The sequence below is a fragment of the Budorcas taxicolor genome, chromosome 5, assembly GCF_023091745.1.
Source record: "Budorcas taxicolor isolate Tak-1 chromosome 5, Takin1.1, whole genome shotgun sequence".
Taxonomy (NCBI): domain Eukaryota; kingdom Metazoa; phylum Chordata; class Mammalia; order Artiodactyla; family Bovidae; genus Budorcas; species Budorcas taxicolor.
The window spans coordinates 52,004,622-52,022,634 of NC_068914.1; positions in this window are offsets into that span (position 1 = coordinate 52,004,622).

Consider the following 18,013-nt stretch of genomic DNA (forward strand, 5'->3'; position numbering starts at 1 on the left):
CCCATCCCTGGGATTCTCCAGGCAAGAACACTGGAGTGGGTTGCCATTTCCTTCTCCAATGCTAGTGCTCATCAATAAAAACAGTTGGCTTTGAATAAATTAGCACATTAAAAAATTAGTGTCTAGAGAACAAGAATATTTAAGGTAAATGCCAGGGGCATGAATTCCTCTTATATCATGCCTGGACTAACATCATTGAGATATAGCTTGATTGATCTAAAAAACTAACTGGTTTAAGATACCACACTTGGCAGAACTCATTTGAAAAACGTCTGCTTCTGAGATTATGAGTGTTGAGAAATGTGGAGAGTCTGAGATTTTACTGTGTTTGCAAGACAATGTATTAGTCTGCTACAATTCATGTTTGCTGGCAGACACAGACACACGACTTCTGATTCAGATACAAAGGATTTTGTTACTCGTAGCAATAGCTGAAGCATTAGCATTTGCACTACTTTTCTTAGCCCTGTTTCCATGGACAGTTGAAGACAGCTTAATAATGCCTGTATGCTGAGAGGGTTACATTAGAGAAAGGGAACGCAAAAAACCAGGACTGGGGAACTGGGTTTTTACATTGGCCTCTAAGCAAACCTGCCTGACCTTTGCCTTGGACAGAGTCATTGTCTTTATTATACTGGACAGTAAAAATAAACCTGGTCTTTGCTTCAGAGAGAGATACTGTTCCTGTCTTCCAAAGCTGTTTTCCACACAGACATCCTTGAAAACATAGTCCAGAACAAAGGCTGTTTGTGCTTCTGCTTGTAAAATACATGTAAATGCGAGGACCTCATGGAAAATTGTCTCTAATAGTATCCTCCTTTTGCTTCTATCTTGTCTTGACTTGGGAAGAATTTTCCCATGGGAGTGCCTCTCCATTGGCCATGCTAATTAATCGGACCAACAGAAACTGTATCAAATCTGTTTATCTTACATAGTATTTAATTAAGACTCCTAAAACAGGATTCCAAACAGCATGATGAGGCCAAACTCAACCTCCAGGGTCCCAAACTAGCCAACTGAACAGATCCCGTAAAACATCAGGGCCAGTCTTAGGAAACCTGGTGCTTTCTCTGCTTAAGTGTATATACTGAGCTTTCCACTTGACCTAAGGCATTAATTCAGCCGTAGCAGGATACGTTGGTGACTGTGTATACTCTGCCTTGGCCCAAAATGAGGAGGCCTAGTGCGTTTTCATCCTCCATAATAGCCTTGGCCAGTGAACTGAGGCTGACCTGAATGCCTTCCAGGGCCTAGGGGGTGTCATTGATCACTTCAGCTAAAGTCAGGGATAAATTTCCCACCACCTTTTCTAATTAGATGGCTCCTGTTGTACGGAAAAGTGCCCACAGGGTGTGTGTAAATAACAAATATAACTCTGGGAAGCTCAGCCAAGTAACCCTCTTTTTTTTTTTTAGTTATGGATTTTTGCCGTTTTCTGAGAACTAGTGGTAGTATTCTGCGATCTAGTGGTAGTATTTCTAGAAGCAGTTGTAGTATTCCTTAAACCTTCCAAGGCTTCTCATCCTTAGCAGAACCTATGAGCCTGTGTGTCTGATCTGGCCTTTGCCTACCTTTCAACTTTATCCTGTCCTAGCCTTCTTGGGCATCCCAGGTGATGCTAGTGGTAAAAGAATCTGCCTGCCAATGTAGGAGAAGAAGGTTCGATCCCTGGGTTGGGAAGATCCCCTGGAGTAAGAAAAGGCAACCCACTCCAGTATTCTTGGGTGAAAAATTCCATGAACAGAGCAGCCCAGTGGGCTGTGGTCCATGGGGTTGCAAAAAATAGGACACGACTGAGTGACCAAGCACAGCCTTCCTCTCCCTCTGTGCATTCTTTAATCCCCTTTTGTTTACCATGCTCTCTTGCCACTTAGCCCATGTATAATCTGGGCCCTCAATGTCAAGTGCGTTTCCTGACAATCTCGGACTAATTAATTTTCGCTTACCCATTGTTGTCTCTGCCCTCTCCTTTTGCGTTTTCATTATATTAATGGGGTTCTCCAGACAGAATACTGAAGTGGTTTGCCATTCCCTTCTCCAGTGGACCACGTTTTATCAGGCCCTGACTAGCAGGTACATGCCCTTCAGCCACTTCACGTTGCTGGCTCCAGAATCACTGTGGACGGTGACTGCAGCCATGAAATTAAAAGACGCTTGCTCCTTGGAATGAAAGCTATGACAAACTTAGCCTATTAAAAAGCAGAGACATCACTTTGTTGACAAAGGACCATCTAGTCAAAGCTATCATTTTTCCAGTAGTCATGTATAGATGTAAGAGTTTGGACCATAAAGAAGGCTGAGTGACAAAGAATTGATGCTTTCAAACTATGGTGCTGGAGAAGTCTCTTGAGAGTCCCTTGGACAGCAAGGAGACCAAATCATTTAACCCTAAAGGAAATAAATCCTGGATATTGACTGGAAGGACTGATGCTGAAGGTCCAGTACTTTGGCTACGTGATGCAAAGAGCTGACTCATTGGAAAAGACCCTGATGCTGGGAAAGATTGAGGGCAAGAGGAGAAGAGGGTGACAGAGGATGAGGTGGTTGGATGGCATCACCGACTCAATGGACATGAGTTTGAGTAAACTCTGGGAGGTAATGAAGGACAGGGAAGCCTGGCATGCTGCAGTTCTTGGGGTTGCAAAGAGTCAGACTTGACTGAGCAAGGGAAGAACAGCAGTAACACCCCGTCCTGGGCTGGTTACCCTATTATACTGCATCTTCTACATTTTTTTCTTTCTTTAAGATAGTTTTTGTTGCTCTTGTGGACTATTTTTAAAGCCTTTATTGAATTTGTTAAAATATTGCTTTTGTTTTATGTTTTGGTCTTTTGGATGTGAGGCATGTGGGATTTTAGGTCCCCGACCAGGAATGGAACCTGCACCCCTCCACTGGAAGGCAAAGTCTTAACTCCTGGACTGCCGGGGAAGTCTTATCTTACACCTTGGACGTGTTAGGTGTCGCTTCATAGCCCTCGTCATACCTGTAGTCTGCATATGCTCGAGTTTCATCCGTGTCTGGTCACTGCTAAGTCATATGTCATCTGATGGCTGGTAATGCATTTGATTTGTTTTTACGTACCTTTATATTCCTGCACCTGCCTAGCCCCATCTATGGGAGGTAGTCAGAGATTCCGTAAATATTATGAAACGAGGGACTTTTGTAGTGCATTGAGAATTAAGAGTTTAGAATATTAGCATCAAGACCTTGGGCAGTCACTTCGCAGTCGTCAGAGCCCGCTCACCGCAGTTGGCAGTAGCTTGATTGACCAGAAATCAGACCAAGTAGTAAGATACCAAGGGAAATACAGGAGGGTGTAATTAGCAGCTGGTAAGGGAGACCGAAGAGACTTTTGGAGCATTCAGGAAAACAACACCTTCAGGCCAAAGAATGTGGCGTTGGCCTCCTTGAAATCAGCAGCAGTCTGCCTAACGGGCAGGCAACAATTAATCAAGTGGTGACTTAATCTGTAACTAAACCCTGGGCTGCTTAGAAGGCTTAAAAGAGCAGTCCTTCTAATAGCCAGCGTACAAGAAATGAATGTCAGCTGATGCTGTCCCTTGGCTGCTTCCTCCAGGGATTCAGGGATTCAGGCCTTGGGGTGATGCCTGTGCGGTGTAGATGTTCGTTCAAATGCAACAAACAGGAAGCTGCCATTCCAAATTTACCTGGACGTTCTTTTTATTTTGTTTGTGCTTTTATTTATTTTTATTAAAGTGGTTTGTTATTAGAGTGTTTTTTAGGGTAGTGGAAGCTCTCAATGTTCGCTTTCAATCATTTCCCCCCTTGACTGTAAAAACTTCTCAAAGTCAGGAGCCCTACTTGGTCCGTGTGTCCCGGTTACCTGGCACAGTGCCTGGGAGGTACGGAGTGGTGACACCCTGAAGATTTGTCCTGAGAGCTCTGCAGAGTGTCTGCTGGTTTCAGCCGAGCTCTGCCGCCTCTTGCTGTGTGACCTTGTGTGTTTGCTGAATGTTCCCTAGCTTCAGCTTCCTCCTGGGGATAATAAGGCCGATCCATTCTCATGAGAACTGTGCCATAATGGACAGGTAACACTTAGGAAGTGCCTGGTCTCTATGTAGTCCTCAATGAATATTAGCTTTTGTTTATAGATATATAACATCACACTCTACATTTTGATAGAGTTTGAGAACATTAAAGTCAGTCGGAGCATGAGCAGCTTTGTTAGTAGAGGTAATTAGTGGTTCAGTTCAGTTGCTCAGTCATGTCCGACTCTTTGCAACCCCATGAATTGCAGCACGCCAGGCCTCCTTGTCCATCACAGACTCCTGGAGTTCACTCAAACTCATGTCCATCGAGTCGGTGATGCCATCCAGCCATCTCATCCTCTGTCGTCCCCTTCTCCTCCTGCCCCCAATCCCTCCCAGCATCAGAGTCTTTTCTAATGAGTCAGCTCTTCACATGAGGTGGCCAAAGTACTGGAGTTTCAGCTTCAGTTACTCCTTCCAGTGAACACCCAGGACTGATCTCCTTTTTGATGGACTGGTTGAATCTCCTTGCAGTCCAAGGGACTCTCAAGAGTCTTCTCCAACACCAGTTCAAAAGCATCAATTCTTTGATGTTCAGCTTTCTTCGCAGTCCAGCTCTCACATCCATACATGACCACTGGAAAAACCATAGCCTTGACTAGATGGACCTTTGTTCACAAAGTAATATCTCTGCTTTTGAATATGCTATCTAGGTTGGTCATAGCTTTTCTTCTAAGGAGTAAGCGTCTTTTAATTTCATGGCTGCAGTCATCATCTGCAGTGATTTTGGAGCCCAAAAAAATAAAGCCTGACACTTTTTCCACTGTTTCCCCATTTATTTCCCATGAAGTGATGGGACCAGATGCCATGATCTTCGTTTTCTGAATGTTGAGCTTTAAGCCAACTTTTTCACTCTCCTCTTTCACTTTCATCAAGAGGCTTTTTAGTTCCTCTTCACTTTCTGCCATAAGGGTAGTGTCATCTGCATATCTGAGGTTATTGATATTTCTCCTGGCAATCTTGATTCCAGCTTGTGCTTCTTCCAGTCCAGCGTTTCTCATAATGTACTCTGCATAGAAGTTAAATAAGCAGGGTGACAATATACAGCCTTGACGTACTCCTTTTCCTATTTGGAACCAGTCTGTTGTTCCATGTCCAGTTCTAACTGCTGCTTCCTGACCTGCATATAGGTTTCTCTGGTATTCCCATCTCTTTCAGAATTTTCCACAGTTTATTGTGATCCACACAGTCAAAGTCTTTGGCATAGTCAATAAAGCAGAAATAGATGTTTTTCTGGAACTCTCTTGCTTTTTCCATGATCCAGCAGCTGTTGGCAATTTGATCTCTGGTTCCTCTTTCTAAAACCAGCTTGAACATCAGGGAGTTCACGGTTCACGTATTGCTGAAGCCTGGCTTGGAGAGTTTTTTGAGCATTACTTTGATAGCGTGTGAGATGAGTGCAATTAATTGCAAGTTAAAAGGCAGTCCTGGGTGGTTCTCATTCAAGTGGTGACACAAGGATGCAGAACCCTTCTTTCTTATGGTTCTGTCTGTGCTCTAAATCAGGGGTCCCCGGCCTCCGCGACCTAATGCCTGATGATCTGAGGTGAAAGTGATGTGATAATAATAGAAATAAAGTGCATAGGAAATGTGCTTGAATCATCTGGGCCGCCCCCCTGACCCCATCTATGGAAAAATTGTCTTCCATGAAACTGGTCTCTGGTGCCAAACAGGTTGGAGGCTGCTGCCTAGAACATCCTTGGAATTCTAATTATAATTTCAGTGGCCAGCATCCCCTCTCCCTACTCACTGATCAGCTGGATTGGGGGGATGGAATTCCCTTCTGTCACTGTTCTCTTAGCCGGAATTTGGTCACGTAGCCCCACCTAGATTGCTAGAGGACTGGAAAACCTCTTCCTGTGTGCCCAGAGAAGGTATGAGGGCCTCATTATATTTCTCTTGCCACAGATTACATTACTAATTGTCAAATATCCACGAGCAGCTTGAAATAGTATCATTTTCAGTGCATTTACTCTAGCTTTATCAATGTTGTTATTATTTTCCTTACACTTGTTTTCACAGATTGCCTTGTATGGTCATGTCCTGCCTGTGGGTAAATTTATTTTGGCAGAACTGGAAGAACAGTAGGAAGGATGGTGAAAACAAGGGATCTGCCTCCAAACAGGCACCATGAAATTGCTGAAGCTGTTTTATGTCTTGGAAATTATAAGAACTTCAGAGATATTTCATTATGACATCTGTTGATTTCTCATTAAATTCTCCTTTGGTTTAACTGTAGGTTTAAAAAGATCCCAGTTTAGGCATTAAACAGCTTCATATTTGAGATTCTAATTAATCTAAAGCTTCTTTTAGTATGGTACATATGGGTACGTCTTGGGCTTCCCAGGTGGCACCAGTGGTGAAGAACCCACTCGCCAAGGCAGGAGAGTAAGAGACGTGGATTAGATCCCTGGGCCAGGGAGGTCTCCTAGAGGAGGGCATGACGATCCATGCCTTAGGGCTGGACATGACTAAAGTGACTTAGCCTGCTCGCATATGGTACGTCTTACTTGCTAGCTGTATGATAAGCTTTTAGCAGTTATTTCTCAAGAGACTCATGCTCCAGAGGTCAGATATTATCTCTGTTTCACCAAGTAGAGGTTACTTAATTCTTACACTAAGTCAGTTGACCAAGTCAGTTTGACATCCATTTGGGTTTTAGTTTCTTGGCACTTAACCTGACACAATTCACCTGACCTGCCTCTTGAGAAATCTGTATGCAGGTCAGGAAGCAACAGTTAGAACTGGACATGCAACAACACACTGGTTCCAAATAGGAAAAGGAGTACGTCAAGGCTGTATATTGTCACCCTGCTTATTTAACTTATATGCAGAGTATATCATGAGAAACGCTGGGCTGGAAGAAGCACAAGCTTGAATCAAAATTTCTGGGAGAAATATCAATAACCTCAGATATGCAGATCACACCACCCTTATGGGAGTTCCTTGAAAAGAACTAAAGAACATCTTGATGAAAGTGAAAGAGGAGAGTGAAAAAGTTGGCTTAAAGCTCAACTTTCAGAAAACAAAGATCATGGCATCCAGTCTAATCACTTCATGGGAAATAGATGGTTGAAACAGTGGAAACAGTGTCAGATTTTATTTTGGGGGCCTCCAAAATCACTGCAGATGGTGACTGCAGCCATGAAATTAAAAGACGCTTACTCCTTGGAAGAAAAGTTATGACCAACCTAGACAGCATGTTAAAAAGCAGAGACAGTACTTTGCCAGCAAAGGTCCGTCTAGTCAAGGCTATGGTTTTTCCAGTGGTCATGTATGGATGTGAGAGTTGGACTATAAAGAAAGCTGAGTGCCGAAGAATTGATGGTTTTGAACTGTGGTGTTGGAGAAGACTCTTCAGAGTTCCTTGGACTGCAAGGAGATCCAGTCCATCCTAAAGGAAATCAGTCCTGAATATTCATTGGAAGGACTGATGTTGAAGCTGAAACTCCAGTACTTTGGCCACCTGATGCGAAGAGCTGACTCATTTGAAAAGACCCTGATGCTGGGAATGATTGAAGGCGGGAGGAGAAGAGGACGACAGAGGATGAGATGGTTGGATGGCATCACCGACTCAATGGACATGAGTTTGAATAGACTCTGGGTGTTGGTGATGAACAGGGAGGCCTGACGTGCTGGAGTCCATGGGGTTGCAAAGAGCTGGACACGACTGTGCGAGTGAACTGAAGTTCTTGGCATTATTTTTAGTCATTCTTTTTTTTCCAATTTTTATTGATTTATTTATGGCTGTGCTGTGTCTTCCCTGCTGGGCAGGCTTTTCTCTGGTGGTGGAGAGCGGGAGCTACTCTCCAGCTGCAGTGTGGGGACTTCTCATTGCTGTGGCCTCTCTTGTTGCAGAGCACAGCCTCTGGGGCACATGGGCTTCGGTAACTGCACCCACAGGCTGTAGAGTGTGGGCTTGGTAGTTGGGGCGCATGGGCTTAGGTGCCCCATGGCATGGCATGTAGGATCTTCCTGGACCAGGGATCGAACCTGCGTCCCCTGCATCAGCAGGTAGATTCTTAGCCACTGCCCCACCAGGGAAGCCCTGTTTTTAGTCTTTTTTTATAATCTGTATTTTTAATTCATTTGATGAAGGTTTTGAATTCCCCAAGGTAAGAAACAAGTGAGACTGAGTGTCCTCCTTATTGCTTTTAAACCTGAGGGATTATCAGATGCATTACAACTGCGTTAGGCTCAAGGCAATTTAATAACTTGCACATTCCAAATCATGAGAACATGTGAAACAACTAGGACAGTAACAGCTTAAGTAGGACATCTCCTTGCTAAGCACCGAGAGGTAGAAGCGTTAGGCTGAGCCATAATGGAGCTAAATTCTGCTCCTGTACCTGACCTTTGCAATCAGTTATGACTCTGAAATTATTTGTAGTGATTGGCTGGATTACCTTTGAGTCTTACCAAGTGCTTATCTTGAGTATTATCAAAAGTATATGTGAAATTGTGGTTAGTTATGTGTGTGGCCACAGATGTGGGTCATGAGGTTATGTTAATATTGCTGCCACCTGTGGACATGTGCTAGTGGTAATCCTAGCCGCTAGTTGGCACTTCTGCTCTGGGAGCCACAGGCACGGGAGTTGGGTGCAGGCCTAAAGTTTTCTCCTTTTCACTTTTGGAAGGCTGTAAATCTAGATCAGAAAAACTGCAATATGCCTGCTGGGTGATCTTATGTAAGGATTCATGATATTAGGTTTAAAGGCTTGTTTGATTGAATACATTTCCCTGTAAGTCATACTCTTTCATATTATCTGTGCCAAGAACTTCTGAAAAAGGGCTAGAAGATGAAGTATTGTAACTTCTCTATCCGTGGTTTCCAAGTAGTTCTTTATTCAGCTGTATTTAATGACCACATCTAGGAGCTGTTTCAACAATCTAAGGTTGTCTTAAAGGGACTTGTTGATCAGCATGAAGCTTTTACCCCCCGGTTAGATGTCAAGGGCATATTTTTGTCCGTGGGACCTTTCTGGATGTTGGCTGGAACCCGAGGAGCCAGAAAGAAGGGCGATGCTGTTTTTCTTTGATTTATTTTTTTCCTGACTGTTGTACTTTCATGTTTTATGTGTGTTTAGCAGCTCTGTGCAGTTTTATTGACTTCTAAACTAAGCAAATAGAACAAACTCTGGTGGTGTAAAGCGCTAAGTGAGTGAGCCGCAGGGAGCACATTATAGCGAGGCTCTGCCAGTTCACTTTCAAGTGTGATTCAGGAAACTGGTCTTTGGTCGATCAGGTCCTAAGTAACGTAGGCCTGTTCACCTTAGAAATTAGCTCCTTGTGTTTATACCATCCCCAAGATTAATCATAACTCATCATTCTCAAGTCACGTGGAGGAAGTTTCTGCAAATATGTCATCTGATGGCCTCTTCGTACAGCATGGTCCCTCTTGTGTATGATGAGCAGCAGTGCAGACGAGAGGTTAGGAGCTGGACATTTTTGAGACTGGAGTTCAAAATTCAGTTTTATAATGTAATAGCTGTGGGATGTTGGTTGATATACTACAGCCAGTGGTATTGTTAATGATAATGAGCAAACGCAGGACAAAACAACTATATATCAGGTAGTTTTGTCAATTTTAACAAATATTAATTCTTTCACTTATCATTCCCAGCCCTGTCCTACAGGTATGATTGTTTTCCCCATTTTGAAGGTGAAGAAACTGAGAAAAAGTAGTGAATATTAAAGTCTTCTCACTTAAATATTAATCTCATTCAAGAAACACCCAGAATAATGTTTGATCAAACACCTGGATACTCTGTGGCCCAGTCAAACTGACAAATTGAAATTAACCTTCACAATAGTATATCTGATACCATAATTCATATGATAAATATATTTCCCATGAAATACAGTCTTCTTAGGAGAATCACGTCTGATTTATTTTCGACAGTTCGGGGTTTTAGTTCCACCTGTGTGTGGATGTGTATATGTTTATGGGTGTGTATATGTTTATTGTTTCCTGTCTAAAATCATCTATTTCCTCCATGCAGACAAGGACATTGCTTTTTTTTTTTTTTTTTTAATGGTTATTTTGGGGAAGGAGTATCTTTCTTAACTCCTAGATTCCTGGAAATTTGGGCATCCGTGAGGGATGCCTAGAACAGTGGCTCTAGTTTGCTCTAGTTGTAACTGCTGTTAGGTGAGGATGTGCCTAAAAGTCTTCTACACGAGTGTTTGTTCTAAGGCTGAGACCCAATAGATCACTTTTGTGTCAAATACATATTTGACCACGAGGTATTTTTTTTCAAGTTCACCTTTATGCTTGGAAGAATCCAGTCAAAATCCACATTTTACTACTCTGCCAATTTCAGTTTCTCTACTTTAGTTGCTTAAAAAAAGGAGAGGAAATGATACTTTATGTTTGTAAAGCTGTTCATGTTTTATGATGTGCTTATCTCTGCAACGGCATCTAGTTATTTCAAGATGTAATTTAACTGGCTTTGTGTACAAACATGCAGCAGCCATTATGAAATCAGCCTTTCACCTGGTTCTTTATAACCACGCTGTAAACCGTTATCTTTGTATGCAGTTGGGATAATTTGAAACAAAATGCCAGTTTATCAGAAGACATCTGACAATTAATCATTTCCTATATCTACGTTTTCTCTCCTAGACTTGTTTGCAAAATCTAAGGCTCCCTAATATTCACTTTAACTCTATTTGACTCACTGTTTAGTAGGATATTTTCAATGCTGCAGCTGCTCTTTAACTTACGTAATAATTTACATACTCCATGCTGTTTTTGAAACTTCTGAACTATTATAATACTGAGATTGCTTATAGTAAGAGACAAGTCAGAAAAGGGATGAGATATTGAAAACTGGACTCCATACAGCAGGTTGAAACTTTCTATTTAAAAAAATAATAATAATTCGGTCAGGGGGGCTGTCATCCTCTTACATTGGGAAAGCCAGGGTAGAAAGACTAGGAAGACAAACAGTAAAATAGCCAGAAGAAAACAAACCCCCAAGGCGGTTAAAGGTCTTAAACTGGGGTGCTTTCTGCCATTCTGTCCATTCCTATCTTAGGCAAAATGAATCTGCTTAATCTTCCTTCAAAACCCTTTCAGTAAACAACTATAGGTGGGGAAAAAGACAACAAGAAAACACTGATATTAAGGAAGGTCTTCTCTTAGCATATATAATGCCCATTTTCTCAATACAGTGTCCTATTGTGACTTTCTCTGTGTTAACATAATTTGTGTGTAAGGTTCCCCAGTTGATTCCACATCATAACTGGTTGAAGAGAATATTTCTTTCTTTGAGACTCTGGTGAGATACAGGAGTAAAAACACAGTGCCTGATGACTTTTGAGGTGGTGCATTTAAACGGTTCTACCTGTAGGCAATCAGTCTAGAAAGAACGTCTTTCGCGTTTATCAGTGGCTCATCGTGACTCCTTAATGAGGGGGACCTTTTGATGTTCAGCTCTGTAGTCTTGAGTAAGAACTCATCTCCAAGGTTAAAAATGGGCAGAGGGCAGGTAGAATAGAAGATATGTGTTTTTATTAGTCTTGGTTTGCTTTTTTAAAACAACGTCTAGATAGAAACGAGCCTGCAGACAATTTAGCAACATTGACTCCTGCTGTTGACCCCAGAAGTCTTGACAGCCTTCTCTCACAGTCAACTTGGAGGAAAACATACTTGACTCTACCCCATTGTTGGCTTGGAAACAGACCCACTGAGGCAAGAGGGACAAGGCCGGCCCAAGGACAGCCTCCTTACGTGGACAGGCATTAGGCAGAATGCAAAGCCACCTCCTGTGTTGCACTTAATGAGGCCAGGACAGGTGGAGAATTGGCATCTGAAACAGAAGTTTTGTAGCATCTGAGCAAGAAGCTCTGACCATGAAAACCTTGGAGGAGTCGCAATGAAAATGTACAGGTTGCTGATGACTCTGAACAACCTTCCTTCTGCATATAGCATTCGACTAGTAAGGGAACATTCAAGGGAAAACAGCTCTTAAGAGTGCATGTAGCTTCAGGAGACTGATGCACAGCATCAGAAGCTGATGCAACCTGGGGCAGTCCAGGCCACCCCTCAACCCTCCTCCCTTCAGTGAATATTCCATTCCTAATCAAAAAGACCCCGACCCCCATTCAAAGAGCTAAAAGTAAGAAAAAGGGGGGATCAACAATCCTGCAGGGCACTTCTCATTTGGGAGGATGTCCATAGTCTTCTTCGAGAGTATAACTTTTGCTGCTGCCCTAAATAAACTGCTTCTTTGTTCTCAGCTCTTGACAAGGTGAGGTTGTTGCAGAGTTGTGAGATGGAATAAATACTGTGGCCCATTTTGTACACTCTACTGAGATAAAGAATGCTTGTGCTAATTCATGGAGATTCGTGACCTAGACTTCTGGCTGTCCACGTAGCAGAGAGACCGTTCCCCAAAGGCTCAGGCTGCATGTTAACAAAACAGTTTCTACTGATAGCTACTCTCCTTTAGGATCATTGTGGAGAGCAACTCTTCCCAGTGCCCCTGAGGCTCCTTTCTGCCTTAGGGCCTCTGAGCTTAATATTCTCTTCCCAGAAGCTTGTGACCCAGATCTTCTCCATGCAGGTGCTTTTCTGTTGTTTAGAAATCAGCTCAAACATTTACTTTTCAGAGACTCTTTTCCAGGTCGCAAACTAAAGTGGCACTTGCTGTCACTTCAGCTGTTTTAGCAGAACTCTCACTCTCTGTATCTATTGTCTTTCTCCGTCTCATCACTGGAAGGAGGGAGCTTGCCTTTGTGTCTGATCTTCTGTTAATGCGTATAATAATCTATATCTTTATACACATGTATTCATATACATGTGCATAAATATGGTGTGTGCATGTATGTTCAGTTGCTAGATCATGTCTGAGTCTGTGACCCCGTAGACTGCAGCCTGCCAGGCTGCTCTGTCCATGGGATTATCCAGGCAAGAATGCCAGAGTGGGTTGCCATTCCCTTCTCCAGGTGATCTTCCCAACCCGGGCATTGAACCCAGGTCTCCCTCACTGGGAGCAGTTTCTTCACCATCTGAGTCACTAGGGAACCCTGAAAGGTTCTTAACACTTGTAAAGCTCACCTAGCTGGTAAGTGGCAAAGCTGGGAGTAAGATGCACATGATATGAACTCTTAATAGCTAACTGTGTATTTCAGATCCAGAGATGTTTTTCTCTGGATTATGACAGTTTCTGAGCTTTGCTTTTATGTGAATTAAGAATTGTTGATGCTTGGCAGTTTGTGCTATGACAGTTTTGGGATTCTATTCTGAGTGATATTGAATGACAGAGTCTCTGAGGGTAACTTATTTTTTTCCCTCATGCACACTTTACATTACACGTTCTTAAGCTTTCGTGGATGGTGCAAATGATAATTGTTATTGTTCAAGACATATGATGAAGCAAGTGTTTCCTGTGTGCTGTCTACTGGCAAAATATTTCTGTTTATATGTATCAACTATTGATACAAGATGACTCTTTTTGAGGCTTGTGGTAGTGCCTCACTGGCTAAAAGCTTCTTTTCATTTTTTATAACTGGCAATTTTAGTTCACTCATGGGCTTTAGGAAGAAGTTACCTGTGATCTTCACATCTATAAACCACACATATCACACATATATTACCTTTATATTTAAAGGTAATAGATTCTGTTAAAAATCCCTCAAATCTCAGTGTTGAGACATTTGCCATGTTTGTGCTGTATGTAAGTCTTAGCAGTGTCATTTCTTTGAGTAATGAGGCAAAATGAAAAATGGTCCTTCATTTGACCTGCAGAATCACTCAACGTCCTAATCTTTTGTGGAGCGGGGATGGCGAGAAGGCTTAGCATATCAAGCGTTTGATTTTGACCGACTCTCGGTAGAATATCAAAGTAGGTAGCTGGTCTGAATCACCCTCCGTAAACTTAAGTATGCTGAAGATGCTGTACTGCTTCACATTCTGTAACTAACAGAATTCCATTTTGCAGAACCTGCTGGCATGATGGGAAGTCCAAGCTCGTTTAAAATTATATATGCTCTCCTTCCTCCGTGACTGTGCAGAGGTCCCAGGGTTGTGCAACTCAGTAAGGCGTGGCGTGTCATCAGTGTCGTGGTGGGGACTATAGGGGCAGCATCATTCCTGTCCCAGATGTATCCTTAGGGTCCTCAGTCCCTCAACTCCATACTAGAATCGTGGGTCAGGATTCGAAAGTGATGTTGAGAATCCAGGAGCCCTGGAAGCTAGGACCTCTTCTCCCTCGGGGTCCCAACACAGTGGTTTCCCTTCCTGGCCTGACTACCTCCCTAAAGCAGAACAAGGTGCCAGCCCTCAGACCTCGGTCCCTCTGCTAGTCCCAGGATATCCTGCCCGCCCCCCTCCTCCCACCCAGTTCTTCAGTAGTACTTTCAATGGACCAGTCCAAATCTCCAAAATCAGACATTACAAGGGAAGGCAGTTTAGTGTTTCAGCAGATTATTTTGTCACAATAAATTTGAATGCTTTTTTGAAAAATGAATCCTATGATGCAGCATGACTTCTATCCATTTATTTCATGGAACAAAATAACCATTTGGGAAGTAAGGTCTAGGTCTAGATGCAATGTAGGTCGGAGATCACACTAAATGTTAGCCCATAGTTCCTTAGAGCAGGGTTCAAGATACTGTCTTGAAAAATGCTGTTGTCATCAGGGCCCTATTTCCTGCGAGAACTTATTAAGTTGTTAAGAACTTATTTTACTACTATACCAAACAGGTCTTTTTGAGAAGGAAATGGCAACCCACTCCAGTGTTCTTGCCTGGAGAATCTGTGGACAGAGGAGCCTGATGGGCTGCTGTCCATAGGGTCGCACAGAGTCGGACACGGCTAAAGTGATTTGGCATGCATGCATGCACTGGAGAAGGAAATGGCAGCCCACTCCAGTCTTCTTGCCTGGACAATCCCAGGGATGGGGGGCCCTGGTGGGCTGCCGTCTATGGGGTCTCACCAAGTCGGGTATGACTGACGCAATGCAGCAGCAGCAAACAGGTCTTTTACCAGGGAGGCCTTCATAGCTGCCATACTTTTCCACAGTATGCTTAAAAAAAAAATATGAACAAACAAACAACTAAAGAACGCAAATTGGTTAGCCCCCTTCACTAACAGGAATCATACAACTCCCTAGTCCACGCCATAGAGCAGCCTAGTGGTGAGATAGGAGAAGGCCCCACAGCACACCTTCTGGTCTCCTCTGAAATAGCATCCTTGCAGGAGTTACTTCCATTTGGAGGATTTAAAAAAGGGCAAGGCTTACAAATATTTGATCATTATAACACCAGAAACACAGACTGGCCATAAACAAATATGAAAGAGACATAAAAAGAACACTTTCTATCTGTATTTGTGCACAGTTGATTAGAGAAGTGTTCTTTTTTCCCCTTTTTTATTACTGTAATTCTACATGTTCTTAGAGGTGTTTGGCCTTTGGATAAGAATAAGTGTCATTCACATGGTTTAATTGTAGCAATTCTCCTGCCTTTGTTTCAACTGTTATCTAAGTCTTATTTCTAATTTCACTTTGAAAAGTCCATGATAGTGAAATTAATTTTGCTTTGATGTGGGGCCTTCTCTGTTGACTGAATACTACAATTTACCAAGTGCACTGACTTTGATATGTTTTTCTTGGTTAAGCTTACACAGCTATTGCATGTCATAACTGGTGGTGCTCTGGCAATTTTACTGTTCACTCAATGTCAAATTAAAAATGTATATGAGATAGTTAAGGATCCTATCCCATTAATTATTCTTTTGGGATTTTTGAAGCTCTTCATTAATGAGCTGAAACATTCTAAAGACCACATTCCTGGATATTTTAAAAAGGAGTGAGTGAGGAAACTGGAAAATGCACATCAGACCTTCCTGTATTTCCCCATCTCTGAGAGTTTGCTGAATCTCATGTCCACTGAGTCAGTGATACCATCCAACCATCTTACCTTCTCTTGCCTGCTTCTCTTCTTGCCTTCAGTTCTTCCCAGCATCAGGGTCTTTTCCAAAGAGTCAGCTCTTCGCATCAGGTGGCCAAAGTATTGGAGCTTCAGATTTAACAACAAGAAAGTTTATCTGTAAGATGTTACTGAACTTTTTTGCCAAACCAATATTTTAAAATTTTGAGTTATTTGAACAACTTCTGCAGTTTCTTAGCAGTCTGTTGCCATGATGATTGAACCGAGGGAGCTTTGTAGAGTGTGTTCTGTGTGTTGATTACTCTTTTAGTTCATTGAAGGACAATCTGATAATTGCTTTTTCTGTTTTGATATAGGAATGGTTTGTTAGAAAATATAGCTTTAACAAGCTACACCTATTTGGGCAAGTAAAAAAATAGGCTGGAGGAAGGGGGTGTGTCAAAAGAATTTCAAAGATGTTATGGAAAGTTTGAGCTCAGGAATGAATCTTGGTAATGGGATTTTGCGCTAAGCAGCCAAGTGGTCCCATATGGCAGAGTTCAGTTCAGTCGCTCAGTTATGCCAGCCAACCATCTCATTCTCTGTTGTACCCTTCTCTTCCTGCCTTCAGTCTTTCACACATCAGGGTCTTTTCCAATGAGTCAGCTCTTCACATCAGGTCACCAGAGTATAGGAGTTTCAGCTTCAACATCAATCCTTCCAATGAACACTAAGGACTGATCTCCTTTAGAATGGGTTGGTTGGATTTCCTTGCAGTCCAAGGAACTCTCAAGAGTCTTCTCCAACACCACAGTTCAAAAGCATCAATTCTTTGGTGCTCAGCTTTCTTTATAGTTCAACTCTAATGTTCATATGTGACTGCTGGAAAAACCATAGCCTTGACTAGACAGACCTTTGTTGACAAAGTACTGTCTCTGCTTTTTAATATGCTGTCTAGGTTGATCATAACTTTCCTTCCAAGAAGTAAGTGTCTTTTAATTTCATGGCTGCAATCACCATCTGCAGTGATTTTGGAGCCCAGAAAAATAAAGACAGCCATTGTTTCCACTGTTTCCCCATCTATTTGCCATGAAGTGACGGGACCAGATGCCATGATCTTCGTTTTCTGAATGTTCAGCTTTAAGCCAACTTTTCCCCTCTCCTCTTTCACTTTCATCAAGAGGCTCTTTAGTTCTTCTTCACTTTCTGCCATAAGGGTGATGTCATCTGCATATCTAAAGTTTGATATTTCTCACAGCAATCTTGATTCCAGCTTGTGTTTCATCCAGCCCAGAGTTTCTCATGATGTACTCTGCATATAAGTTAAATAATTAGGGTGACAATATACAGCCTTGGCGTACTCCTTTTCCTATTTGGAATCAGTGTGTTGTTCCATGTCCAGTTCTAACTGTTGCTTCCTGACCTGCATACAGATTTCTCAAGAGGCAGGTCAGGTGATCTGGTAATCCCATCTCTTGAAAAAATTTCCATAGTTTATTGTGGTCCACACAGTCAAAAGCTTTGGCATAGTCAATAAAGCAGAAATAGATATTTTTCTGAAACTCTTTGGCTTTTTCAGTGATCCAGCGGATGTTGGCAATTTGATCTCTGGTTCCTCTGCATTTTCTAAATCCAGCTTGAACATCTGGAAGGTCATTGTTCACATACTGTTGAAGCCTGGCATGGAGAATTTTGAGCATTACTTTGCGAGTGTATGAGATGAATGCAATGGTGCGGTAGTTTGAGCATTCTTTGGCATTGCCTTTTTTTGGGATTGGAATGAAAACTGACCTTTTCCAGTCCTGTGGCCACTGTTGAGTTTTCCAAACTTGCTGGCATATTGAGTGTGGCACTTTCACAGCATCATCTTTCAGGATTTGAAACAGCTCCACTGGAATTCCATCACCTCCACTATCTTTGTTCGTAGTGATGCTTTCTAAGGGCCACTTGACTTCGCATTCCAGGATGTCTGTCTCTAGGTGAGTCATTACACCATTGTGATTCTCTGGGTCATGAAAATATTTTTGTATAGTTTTTCTGTGTATTCTTGCCACTTCTGAATCTTTTCTGCTTCTGTTAGGTCCATA